Genomic DNA, 14,573 nt, shown 5'->3' with positions numbered 1-14,573 from the left:
CAGCTTCAAATCAGCTCGGCTCCAGCTGCAGTCATTTGGGGGAGTGAACCAGCAGATGGAAGACCTTCTTTCTGATCTCGCCTTCTCTTTCTATAAAATTTGCCTTTCACGTGAAAATAGATAAATCTTAGGAGAAACATTTTAGCAGAGGAATACAACTAAATATGTTAATGCCTGAGAAGTTAGGAAGAACCTGGAAAATCAAGACACTTGAAAGTAGGCAGGGAAAAAGGGAAGAAAGAGGCACACAGGCCCAAAGAAGAAAGTTCCCAGAAGAGCCTTGAGAATCCCTGAAGCCTCTACCAGGAGCTGACCTCTGGACTCAGAGTAGAGGCCTCCGTGCCAGTCTGGATGCTGTAGGAGGTAGCGTTTTCATTAAAGCATACAAAGAAACTTAGTTCATTCAGAGGAACAAAATAAACTTGCAGAAACTGTGATTGAAGAAACACAGAACAAACTTAGCAGACAAAGACTTTCAAGTGACTGACTTTTGTATGCTCAAGGGCTAAAGGAGGGCCCAGCATGATGGCTCACTTGGCTAATCCATATGGTTCCCAGTTCATGTCCCGGCTGCTCCATTTCTCATCCAGCTCCCTGCTTATGGCCTGGGGAAGCAGTAGAGGACAACCCAAAGCCTTGGGACCCTGTCCCCATGTGGGAAACCTGGAAGAAGCTCCTGGTTCAAATCAACTCAGCACCAACCGTTGCGGCTACTTGGGGAGTAAACTAGCAGATGGAAGATCTTTCTCTCTGTCTCCCTTTCTTTCTGTAAATCTCCCTTTCCAATAAAAATAAATATTTTTCAAAATAGAAGGGGGTGGGGAGGCTAGAAGAAAATGGTCATAACATAAAGGGAAAAACTGTAGAACAAAATAAGTATGTAGACAAAAGATAGAGATTCTTAAAAATAGCAAAAACCAAACAAACTATAGAGCTGAAAATACAGTAAGTGATATACAAATTTACTAGAGGGGTTTAGCTGCACTCAACTAGAAAAAAAAAATCCATTGTCAAGTGTGAGAGCACAAAAGAAAAAAAAAAGAATGAAGGTGAATAAGAGCCTAAGGAACTTATGAGACATGAATAAATGAACCAATACACTTATTAAGAGAGTTCCAAGAACAGAAAGGGGCAGATTATTTGAATATACAACAGCTGAGAGCTTCACAAATACGAAGAAAAATATTAAGAAATGGAATTCAAAGATAAATTTGTTTTTGTGCAAAAATATTTTTAAATTCATGCAGTTTTTCTAATAACATTTTTCTTGAACTTTTTGAAGACCTCATTATACACAGGTGTACAAATTAAAAATGTAAAACTGTCCAAAGAGGAAAAATACAGAGGTGCCCCAAAATATAATCAAACTATTACAAGTTTAAGACAAAGAATTTAAAAATAGGAGGAAAACCATGACATGTACAAGGAATCCCAACTTAGATTATCAATGGATTTATTAGCAGAAACCTAGCAGGTTGAAAACGTTGAATAATATATTTAAAGTGATTAAAATTTTTAAAAAGACTATGAACCGAGAAATCTGTATTTGGTGACTTCAAAACATAGACAGTGATGTAGGCACCATATAGGACATCCACACCCAAGTTAGAATGGTCTGTGTCCTAAAACCATTCCTGATTTCAGTTTCCTGTTAATGTGCATCCTGGGAGGCAGTACCTTAAGCTACCGCTTTCAACACTGGCATCCCATTATCATAGTGTTGATTTGAGTTCCAACTCCTCCACTTTTTTTTTTTTTAAGATTTTATTTTTATTGCAAAGTCAGATATACAGAGAGGAGGAGAGACAGAGAGGAAGATCTTCTGTCTGATGATTCACTTCCCAAGTGACCGCAATGGCCGGTGTTGCACCAATCTGGAGCCAGGAGCTAGGAACTTCCTCCATGTCTCCCACACGGGTGCAGGGTCCCAAGGCATTGGGCCGTCCTCTACTGCTTTCCCAGGCCACAAGCAGGGAGCTGGATGGGAAGTGGAGCTGCCGGGATTAGAATTGGTACCCACATGGGATCCCAGTGTGTTCAAGGTGAGAACTTTTAGCCGCTAGGCCACTGTACCAGACCCGCTCCTCCACTTTCAATCTTACTTCCTACTTATGTACCAGGGATGGAAGTGGAAAATGGCCCAAGTACTTGAGCCTCTGCCACCTTTATGGGAAACCTGGATGGAGTCTCTGGCTTCTGGTTTGGTCTGGCCAGTACCTGACAGTCATCTGGGGAGTGAATCAGCAGATGGAAGATTCTCCCTCTCTCTCTCCCCCCAAGTTTTTCTAATAGATATATATTTTAAACCAATGGAAGAAAATTCTCCAGTAGAATGATTTACTTGTCTACTTGGTCTCAGTGTAATAATAAGCAAGCTTGCTCAGCCTTTGTCACTAATAGCAGCCACAGAGTGTCCCACAGCACATATTCTGGAATCTGAGGTCCTCAGTTATCCCCAAGGAGATGCCCCAATAACTTTGTTTGATGACCTGCTATCTCTCCAAGGGCCTGACACTCAGCCCTGGCACCTACTGATCTAGACCCCCATTAAAATGGTGTCATCCATCTGTAGTTTTGAGAGTGTAGTAGGGAGAGTTTGAAGTTTGGAATTAGAGGAGCTGGCTCAAGGCTCAGTGGCAGCACCTCAGTTTGGAGAAGATCAACAAAACCAAGTATGGATTCTTTTAAAAAAATGTTGTTAAAAAATTTTTTTTTGGAAAGGCAGATTTAGAGAAAGAGACAGAGAGAAAGATCTTCCATCCACTGGTTCAATCCCTAAGTGGCTGCAATGACCAGATATGAGTTGATCCAAAGCCAAGAGCTAGGAGCTTCTTTCTGGTTGCCCACATGGGCGCAGGGTCCCATGTCTTTGGGCCGTCCTGTACTGCTTTCCCAGCCCACAAGCAGGGAGCTGGATGGGAAGTGGAGCAGTCGGGACGAACTGGCACCCGTATGGGATCCTGGCTAAGTGAGGATTTGGCCACTAGGCTACCATACTGAAGTTGAATTCTTAGAAAAGGTAACAAAATTGGTTCACCATTAGATAAATTAACTATGAAAAAAATGGAAGGCGCAAACATAAAAATGAAAAAAAACCATGAATTTTATAAAAATAAAATTACTAAGAACAATTATACATCAATAAATTAGAAACCCTAGATAAAACAAACAAATTTCTAGAAATATACATCCTACTGAGACTGGATCATAAATGAATGCGAAAATCAGAATAGAGCTTTAACTAATTAGAAAATCTAAATAGTTAACAAAAATGTGCCAATTCCATCAAATGCTAACAGAATTAGTAACTTCTCAAAGTCTACTAAAAATGTAAGAAGGGGAAACACTCCCAAATTTGTTCTTTGAGGATGGTATTACTCTGATACCAAATCAGAAAAAGAAAACTGTAGACAATGTCTCTTATGAATATACAGGCAAAATTCCTCAGCTGGTAAACTCGGTTCAAGAAATGCAAGAAAAATATATCGCAAAAATCAATACAATTAACAGATTGAGTGGGAGAAAATGCAATCATCTGACTTGGTGCAGAATGTTGTTTCATTGGGTTAGGTGTTGTGGCACAGTGAGTTAAACCACTACCTAAGAGAACCACATCCCATTTAGGAGAGCCAGTTCAAGTGCTGGCAACTGTTCACAATTCAGCTCCGTACTGAGGCTCCCAGGAGTGGCAGATGATGGCTCATTGAGTTCCTGCCAATTGGAGTTCCTGGCACCATACATTCCAGATACATGATAGAAAACTACAGTTAATAAACAAATTCAGCAAAGTTTTAGGATACAAAATCAATACCCCCAAGTCAGTTACATTTCCATTCATGAACAATGAAAAATTCCCCCAAATTTAAGAAAATAATTCCATTGATAATAATATCAAAACAGGTATTGAGGAATAAACTATATCGAGGAGGTGAAGTATTACACAATGGATGCTGAAAGATGTTAACAAAAAGAAATGGAAAAAACTGAACGTTCATAAATTGGAAAACAGTTTTGTTAAGCTATCAATACTACCAAAGATAGCTACAAACGAGATCCTGTTGGCAAATTTTGGGGCAGAAATAGAAAAATCCATCCTAAAATTATACAGCATCTCAAGAATCCATAATATCTAAAACAGTTTTGAAAAAGAACAAAATTAAGGGTCTCACACTTTCTCTTTTCACAACTTATTACAAATCTAGGATCAAAACAACATGGTAATGTCCAAAAAAAGGCATATATGTAAGTGGAATATGGGCAAGAGTAAAAATAAACCCTCAGGTATATGGTCAAATGAGTCTTTTCTTTGTTAAGCTTTCCTGCAGATTTAGTGCTGTTTTCTCATTTCCTTCAAGCCACAGTAAGTCTGGCTATTTTTTAAAAAAGCTTATTTATTTATTTTTAATTGGAAAGTCATGTGGAGAGGAAGTGAGACAGAGGAAGCTCTTCTGTCTGTTGATTCACTCCCCATTTGACCGCAAAAGCTGGAGCTGAGCCGATCCAAAGCCAGGAGCCAGGAGCCCACACAGGTGCAGGGTCCCAAGTCTTTGGGCCATCCTTGACTGCTTACTGAAGCCACAAGCAGGGAGCTGGATGGAAAGTAGGGCTGCCAGGATTAGAACCGCTTGACAGACGAAGACCCTAGCCACTAGGCTACTGTGCTGGGCCCAGTCAAATGACGTTTAATAGGACAATAAGACCATTCTTAAGGGAAATGATAGTCTTTTCAACAAATAGTTTTGGAAAAGCTGGATGTTCACATACACCCAGCAAAAATAATCGGACCCTTGTCTTGTACCATATTTCAAAATTAGTGAAAGACCCTAAATGTAAGATCTGAAAATGGACTTTTGTATTCTAACCTTGTATTCTGGAAACTTGTTAAAATTGTTTATTAGTTCCTGTTCTTTTCTCAGTTCTCTGGGATTTTCTACATAGACAATCATATTCTCTGTACACAAAGATGGTTTTATTTCTCACTCACCCATTTGTCTACATTTACTTCCCTTTCTTGGCTTACTGCTTTAGCTAGTCCTTCCAGTATAATGTTGAGACAAGTATTATGCTTGCCTTGTTCCTGATCTTAATGGGGAAGTATATAGGTTCTCATCATTAAGTAGGATGTTATCAAGTTGTATAAATTCTTCCTCAATTCCTAGTTGCTGATTCTTTTAAAACTTCTGAATGGGTTTTGGATTTTTTTAATGCTTTTTCTACATCTGTCATTGTGTCCACGGGATTTTTCTTTTTTGTGTTGGCTTTTAATAGATAAAGCCTTAGTTAGGTTGCCTGTTTATTCTTGTATAACTTGTGGAAGGTTGTATCTTTCACATAATTGGTTCATTTCATCTAAGTTGTCATATATGTAGGCATAGAGTTGCTTATAATATCACTTAGTTATACAAAATGTAGTGTCCATTGAATCAGTAGCAGTATCTCATCTTTCATTTCTGAGACTAATAATTTGTATCTTCCTTCTCTTTTTGTTGGTTAGCCTGGCTGGAATTTTATCAGTCTTATTGATCCTTTTAAAGAACAAATTTTGTTTTCATTTTTCGTTATTGATATTTTGTTTTCAGTTTCATTGTTTTCTACTGTCTTTTCTTGCTTACTTTGGGCATAATTTGCTCTCCTTTTTCTAGTTTCCTAGGAAATTAAGCTCAGATCATTGATTTTAGATTTTTTTCCACCCTGATGTATGCATTCAATGCTGTTCCTGTACCCACTGTTTTCTCCTTGTCCTGCAATGTTTGACAAGTCGCATTTTCATTTTTATTTAGTAATGAATATTTTTGAATCTTTCTTTGGATTGTTTGACTTGTGCTATTTAAAAGTATAGTATTTAATCTCCAAGTATTTGGAGGCATTCAAGTTGTCTATTATTGACTGCTAGTCTTAAGAGAATCCATTGCATAATTTAAATTTCTTTAAATTTGTTAAATTGTATTAATAGCTGAGAATGCAGTCTACCCTGATGAGTACTCCATAGGATCTTGAGAAAAGTGTGTGTTCTGTTGTCTTGGGTTCAAGTGATTAATGGATGTAAATTATATCTAGTTCATTCACTGTTGAGTTCAGTCTCCTCACAGTCCTATTGGCTTTCCTCTCTTACTGGTTTCCTTTTTTAAGATTACTCATTTATTATGAGAAAGTCAGAGCAACAGAGAAAGAAAGAGACTGACAGAAAGATCGATCTTTCATTCGCTGGTTCACTCCTCAAACTCCAGCAACAGCCAGGGCTGGCCCAGACTGACACCAGAAGAACAGAGATTCAACTAGTCTACCAAGTGCTTGAACCATCTTCCACTGCGTTCCCAGATACATTAGCAGGTAGCAGTCCAGCACACTGATGTGGGAGGCTGGCATCTCAAGGAACAGCTTAACCCACTGTGCAAATTTTCATTGAAATCTGCTTTGTCTGAAATTAAGGAAGCAACTCTAGATTTCTTTGAATTAGTGATAATAAAGCATCTTTCTCCATCCCTTTACTTTCATTCTGTCTGTATCTTTCATTCTGTCTGTATCTTCATCTTTAAAGTGGGTTTCTTGTAGATAATACAAAGTTGGCTGTTTTTTGTCTTCTCTGACATGTTGATGACTTCTTTTTTAATCAGCTGCCGTTTGATTGGCAATATACATCTTACAACTAAAACTAACTCAAGTTCATTTTCAAATAGCACCATACCACCTCATAGATAGGGCAAGTACTTTATAAGTTAGCATTCCTAATTTTTCCCTCCCATTCTTTAAATCATTACTACAATGCAGCTTGCTTACATTAGTTATAAAATACATTATTTATCTTATCTTGAATGAACTGTTATCTATCAGGCAATTGAAGAATCAGAAATTTTTGAAAGCATCATTTTTATCTTATTCTATCTTTCATGGTCTTTACTTATTATATCTTTCATAGTCTGTCTTTATATAGATCTGATTTTCAAACTCAAATAATTTTTCCTTATCTCCAAAGGAAAAGGGGGATGATGGTCTATTGATGACAGAATCCTTAATTTTTTGTTTATCTGATAACATCTTTATTCCTTTCTGCTTCTTTTGTAAAGGAAAATTTTGCTGGATACGGAACAGTAAGTCAGTGATTTTTTTCAGTGCTTAAATATTTCATTTCATTTTCTTCTTGAATGAAGTAAAAGCTAATGCAATTCTTCTTATCCTCTCCTGCCTATAAATAAGATGACAGAAGTGTTTTCCCTTTGTATTCTTTTAAAGATCTTTTTGTTTTTGTTTTTATTGGAACTATAGATTTACAGAGAGAAGGAGAGAGAGAGAGAGAAAGGTCTTCCATCCACTGGTTCACTCCCCAAGTGGCCGCAACAACTGGAGCTGAGCTAATCCAAAGCCAGGAGCCCAGAGCCTCTTCCGGGTCTCCCACACTGGTACAGGGTCCCGAGGCTTTGGGATGTCCTCAACTCCTTTCCCAAGCCACAAGCAAGGATCTGGAAGGGAAGAAAAGCAGTTGGGGTATGAACTGGTGTTCATATGGGATCCTGGCACGTGCAAGGTGAGCACTTTAGCCATGGCCTACTGTGCTGGCCCTTTTTTTCAATTTTTAAGAGAAGTGAGTAACTGTAGGCTGGGACATGCCACCCCGGGCTCCCCAGAGGTGGAGACTACAGATTCTGGGCAGGGATGGGAGTAGAAGCAGTTGAGGGCATGTTTGACAGGAAAGGAATGACTTCTGGAGTCTTCCATGGGCTGGGCAGGTTGAGGATTAGCTTGTTGAGCCATGGCACCAGCCTCTAAAGTGGGTTTATTATAGGATTCAAGTTGTTGATCCAATCTGGCAATCTCTGCCTGTTAAATGGAGTATTTAACTCAAAAATATTTAATATGATACCCAGTACGATTATATTTTAATCTAACATCTTATCACTTATTATGTTTGCCACATCTGTTGACTATTGTTGGTTCCTCCCCCCCCTTTTTTTTCCTGTTTTGAATTAGTTGGATAAATGGAGTATGTATTTTTGAGGAGCAGAGACACAGTATGAGAGACAAAAAGATTTCCCAGCTTTAGGTCCTTGCAGCAATGCCCCAATGTCCAGAGCTGGACTGGGAGCTAGGGAGATGGGGAGCTGGTTGAGGTCTCGCTTGTGGGAGGCAGGGACTTGACTGCTTCAACCATCACGCTCTGCCTTCCAGGGTCTGCACTGGCAGAAAGTCCGAATCAGGATATTCAGCTACAGGTCAAACCCAGGTACTCTAATCTGAGACATGGGCATCTTTTTAAATTTTTGTTTGTGTAAGATTTATTTATTTTTATTAGAAAGGCAGATTTACAGAATGAAGGAGAGACAGAGAGAAAGATCTTCCGTCTGCTAGTTCGCTTGCTAAATGACCACAACAGCCAGAGCTGAGCCCATCCAAAGCCAGGAGCCAGGAGCTTCTTCTGGGTCTCCCACATGGGTGCAGAATCCCAAGGCTTTGTGTCATCCTCCACTGCATTCCCAGGCCACAAGCAGGGAGCTGGATGGAAGCGGAGCAGCCAGAGTACAAACTGGCACCCATATGGAATCCCAGTACATGCAAAGTAAAAATTTTAGTCAATGAACCATTGTGCCAGACCCAGAATGGGCATCTTAATTGCTGGCACCAAGTTGATTTTTTAAGATACAATTTTATATACATTAATGACCTCCTAGGTCTCTTTAAAGTAATTGCTTTAAAATTCATATTATAGATTTTTGAGCTCATTTACCATCAAAGAATACTATTCCACTTCACACACAGTGCAAGAGCTTCACAGCAATCTGTTTTCATTTCTGTCCTGCTCTTTGTGCTATTGCTATCATAACCTTGGACTTCTATAGATTTCATCAGGATGGGTCTTAGTTTGGTTTCCTTCGGTTTATTCTGTGGTTATTGTGTACCTTTTTAAACCTATGAGTTTATAATTTCCATTAAATTCCTATTTTTAAATATATTTTTCTAACCTTTCATTTCTGATGCTTTAATCACACTTTTTTTTTTACAAGATTTATTTATTTTTATTTGAAAGTCAGATACACAGAGGAGGACAGAGAGGAACATCTTCCCTCTGATGATTCACTCCCCAAGCAGCCTCAACAGCTGGGGCTGAGCCAGTCCGAAGCCAGGTGCTCTTTCTAGTTCTTCCGCGCGGGTGCAGGATCCCAAAGTGCTGGGCCGTCCTCGACTGCTTTCCCAGGCCACAGGCAGGGAGCTGGATGGGAAGCAGGGCTGCTGGGATTAGAACCGGCGCCCACATGGGATCCTGGTGCGTTCAAGGCGAGGACTATGTTATCACTATGTTATCACGCCGGGCCCTTAATCACACATTTACAAATATTCATTTTATTTTTATCTGAAATGCAGATTTACAAAGAGTGGAGAGACAGAGAAGGTGTTCCATCTGCTGGTTTGTTCACCTAGTAGCCAAAACAGCCAAGAGTGAGGAACTTTTTCCAGGCTTTCCACGTGGAGGACTTAAGCCATTCTCCACTACTTTCCCAGTTCATAAGCAGGTAGTTAGATTGGAAATGGAGCAGCCAGGACATGAACTGGACCAATATGGGATGTAGGCACTTGTAGGTAGAGGATTAGCCTTATATGCCACCGCACTAACCCGTTTAATTACATTTTTAGGCCACTCAATATTGTCTCTCAAGTCATTGCTTCTGTGGTTATTTTTAGTTGTTCCTCTGCTTTACATTTTGGAGGGTTTATATCAGCCTGTCTCATGTGTGCTGTTTTCTGCAAGGTTTGCTTTTTCAGTCAATTTTATATAGTCTGCTTTCATTTTAAACACCTTTCAGATTTTGGTTTAGATCATTTCAGGTCTCCTCTCTTTTCCCTGTCCTTGTGTTCCTCTGCCTCCATGACTATATGGCATGTACTTTTACCGTCCACGTCTGCCAGGCCCGTCATCTTTGGCATGTCCAGTTCTGTTTCTGCTGATTGACTGGGGTGTAGTTTCATTTCTTCCCATCAAGCAGTCATCTTCTGAGGATACTACCTGATCTCTTCCTACCCCAACCTGTGGGAGCAGGAACTCTTCCTGTCCTTAGCACAGCTCAGAAAGTTGTTCCTCCTGGTAGCTTTGGTGTTTTTCTCCCACATGTGAAAGTCAGTGTTCAGCTAGATTCAAGGTGATCCCCGCCCCAATCTCCGAATCCCTCCTGCTGTACAGTCTCTCCTCTGGGGCCTCCTCCTTGAGCCCGGAATTTCATCTCTTCACTCTTCTAGACTCCTGGCCTCCAATGTGCCTTCCCCTCCCCATGCCATGGTTGGTAAACCTCCCGCAGACACTGAGCAGAAGCACCCACTGGGTTTCCCACACGTGTTTCTGGATCATTGTCCCACACTGTCTACTGCAGAACATCTGAATACTCCAGGTCCATAGGTTTCCTCCAGGCTGGTGGACCTTTCAGGTGGGCAGGTAATAAATCGGATCCACTGGCGGGAGTTTCTGTAATTTAAGACTACTTTCTTACACCTGATAGTGTTTGAATCCAACCTCATTTGATTTAATCCCTAAATCCTGTGAAGAATTAAGCAATGACTGGAATCCTAGAGAGGGCCTTGGACTGAGTCATTTTACCAGTTCTGCAACTCACTCACTTGCTGTCATTTAATTCCTATAGGCCTCAATGCCTCATCTACAGAGTGGGGGTAGTAATAGTACACCTTCCCTGCTCACCTGGAAAGGTGTTAGGAAACAACATGACGCAGCTCACGTAAATGATATTTACAAGTGCAAACAAGGCGCAGGACATCATGCTCACGAGAATAAAACTTTTTTAAAAAAAAATGAAATGTCTGCTATTTTTTTTTATCAGTTACTTTGGAGTAATTTTGAAAAGCCTTTGAAAGCAATGATGCTGTGTGCAGTTTCTCCTAAATGTGTGTGGAAGGATGAGGGAGAAGGCGGCCTCATCTGAACCTTGGGGGTGGAAAGACTGCTCCTATTCTGTTAGTCATGCTGGTTTTTTGCATCTCACACGTGCCTTGTGGTTAAAAACCACGGCTACAACTCTAACACTCTCTGTTTTGAAAACTCGGGGGCTCTCCCTTTTCATCCCTTTGAACCTAGCCAGATTTGTGACTGCTCTGACCAAAAGAATGTGGGCCAAAGGAGCTCTCGAATGCCTTCTGAGCTTGGATCGTCAACGTTTGTGCAGCTTCCGCCTTGTCTGTGCGAGCGCACATTCGTTGGGACTATGAGTTGGTCTGTGTATTCTGGGCCCACTCTGTGAAAAGGCTTCCACCGCCTTATAGAGAAGCTATGTACCAGTCCTCCAGCCAGCAGGACTAGCTTAGTCCTCCCTTTGAGTCACCTCAGCCCTGGCACAAGACTTGTGGGGCCAGAAATCTCCAGGAGATTCCAGCTCCTGACTCTTCCGGTGACCCCTAGTCACTCATATCATTCCAGTTAAGACATCGGACGTCATGAAGTAGACACAGGCCATCCTCGCCCTGCACCGTCTAAATTCCTGACCCCTAGGATCAGGGAGCATCAGCTACAGTTGTTTGGAACTGCTAAGTTCAGGGTGGGCTATGGTTCATCAACTGACCACTAGAGCCCATCCCCTCCAAGTCACTTTCAGGCACTGGTGGAATTTTGGAATGATCCAAGGACTAATTTCACCAGGTGGTCTAGGTGGTCATATGAATGGATGAATATGTTTCCCAGGGAAGTCTGCTGCAAAAGGTCTCTAGGAATGCTGAGCTCTGCCAGCTGTCTGCATGTGGATCCGGAACTCAGGAAACAGGATGTCCTCACTTGGGCACATAGGGCAAGAATACCACATGTGCTTCTTTGACACCTGCATTTGCTCTGGGCAACTCACATCCGTGCTTGTGGGAGGGGAGGCCCTTGAAGGCAGCCCTCTCGGTACCCAACCAGCCAGCTCATTGCGCACCATGTTCTCCCCTATCTTCTTCTCTTCCTCCTTTCATTGAACACTTAGTATAAAGAAAGCATTTAGGGTTCTGAAGTGTCAGGGTTGAATGTACATCCATCACACGTCTGTAACCTCATGCTTTGACATCTGGTCCTTGCCATCCTGGAAGAACTGCCCCTCCTAGAATTAGCCAATCCTTGGAGATAGTAAACAGCTCACCCCGTGAGTGTGTGTTTCAAAGACAAACCAACCAATCCAGAGTTCACACCCCAGCCACTCCCTCCAGCAGGCTCTTAGGTCCAGGTCACTGTGGTTGCAGACAGCCGGGTTGACCCACCTGTCCCAGAATCCATAGCAGTCAGTCACCCCCATACACCCTCAGCCTGCTCACTGCCTGCCACAGGGAGCCCTTCTCCCTTTGCTTACTGAGCAGCCTCACTGCTTTCCTAAAACTCCCCATGGTGTAGATACCCCTCCTCCCCTATAGCAAGTGCTCTTTGTAATGGCAGTCTTCTCAGCTGTCAGCCATAGGATGCCTTATATTTTCTATATTTCAAAACAGAATTATACTCAGTCCCTGTTACAAGGGAACGTGAACGCTGGTGATGTTGGCAGCCTTGTCAGGAGCAGGGCTAGGGGCATTCTGTGTCATGATAGGGGCCCTACTTCTGCAGGTGGATTCCCTTTGTGAAAACTCAGCCAGCAAAAACCCCTGTGCACCCCTATGCAGATAAACTGTACGTCTAATAACATATTATTAAAAAAATAAAATAATAATAGCCTGAAATCCACCAATCGGGGCCAGTTTGTGGCATATCAAGTCAAGCCACCTGTGATGCCAACAACAAATATCAGAGTGCTGGCTGTTCGTTTTCCAATCCAGCTCTTTGCTAATTCCCCTAGGAAAGCAGCAGGAAGTGGCCCAAGCACTCAGGCCCCTGCCACCTGATGAACAACCTAGATGGAGTTCTAAACTCCTGGCTTTAGCCTGGCCCAGGCTGGGCCATTGCAGCCATTTGGGGAGTCAGCCAATAGAAGGAAGATCTCTCTCTCTCCCTCTCTATCTGTCTTCCTTTCAATTTCTCTTTGTTATTCTGCCTTTCAAATTTTTTTTAAATCCACCCATTAAATAATTTCAAAAGCTAAACAAGTACATCTCCTTGGCGTCTCACATTAGACTTGTTCACTGATGACAGAATTCTCTGTGCTCAGGTGTCTCTTGAGCTGGCTCGTCATGCTAGCCATCGTGGTGACACCATTTACCCAGCAATCAGAAGTGTATATAGGAGGCCTAAGAAAAGACTTGTTTTCTTTGATAGGTTATTGTAGGTGGTTTCTCATCAGCTTCACTCCTGGACATTTGGAAGGAAGAGATCACTAGGACAAAGAGAAAAACATAGACCTCACTCCCCCACTCCCTGCCCCGATGATACGACCTTTTCTTTTCCTTATAATTTCTTGGTTTAAGGTCACTTATAAAATGATCAAAATAAAAATCAGCTCTGCACAACCATCTGACATATCTGTCCCTTAATGGAAGCCTGTTAATTGTTCAAGGTGGAAACAAGTAAAGGTAGAAAAAAGCTCCTTGTTGGCTCAGAGCCCGTCTGGCCTTCAGTGCCAGGGAGAAGCTAGCACACATCACAGAATCGGCATAAGCATCTCTCAGACTGGCACAGCCCTCCTGCCAGGGCCTCAGCGGTGCTTCTGACCCTGTGAGTTAACCAGGTAAATGACTGGCTAACATTCGCACAAACCAGTTAGGACAGGTCAGACTGGACATTGGGATTCTGGGCCAAGCTCATGTTCTTCCCACCTTGGAACCCAGCAGCATCCTCTGGGAGACACACTTAGTCAGAGACAGGAAATGGGAGAACTTGCAGTGTGTGTGCATGGGAGAGGGTGATTCTGCTGGAACCAGGAGACCTCAGGAACACTTCCACTTCTGTACTCTCTGCTAGTTTATTGCTGTTAAGCCACACCTACAAAAACTGGAGTCCCAAGGGCTGATGAGAAGCCTCTCCCTGGGAATGTAGGGAGAGGTTGAGGATGGGGAGAGGGAAGCCCTCCCTTGGTGCACTGGAGCAGCAGCAAAGGCCTGGGGGCAAGAAATCCCGGCCCTCCCAGTTGCAGCCAAGCTCATCTGAGAAATGGCTTAATACCCAAGCCTGAAGGGTGGACTTCAGGTTATGTGGGGGCACAGATTAGCCGCTGCAAGGGAACCTGCTTTACAAAGTCAGCCAGTGAGTGAGAACAAAGTGGGTATTCATCAAGACTTCCTATTTCCATGCTGGTGTATAGGGCAGGCGGATTGGGAAGGAGCCCTACCTCCAGCCTGGTTTTGCTTTTTAGCAACAGCAAACACCTGCACCAAACACTGCAAACGCCACGCTGCCCCCAAGGCTTCAGAGCCTGAGACCTGGCCCTGGGGACAGTGAGGGGACCCTGGCAGACTTGCTAGGTTTGAGACCGGATTTGCAGCTATTCCTAGCTGGTGCGAAGGAACCTCTCCTTCTTCTAGTCTCCCTCTTCCTTTCCATCCCCAGAGTGACCCAGATTCCTCCACTTGGAGTAGAATAAGGGTAACTCTCACCTAGGGAAAAGTTTGCACGTTTTTACAGGCGTATTTCACGGGTTCGGGCAGGTTCAGGAGAAGCTTTTGCAACCGCGGTGTCGGTACCCCGTGCTTCG

The sequence above is a fragment of the Ochotona princeps genome, chromosome 11 (assembly GCF_030435755.1).
Source record: "Ochotona princeps isolate mOchPri1 chromosome 11, mOchPri1.hap1, whole genome shotgun sequence".
Lineage (NCBI taxonomy): Eukaryota > Metazoa > Chordata > Mammalia > Lagomorpha > Ochotonidae > Ochotona > Ochotona princeps.
This window is presented reverse-complemented; position numbering follows the sequence as displayed.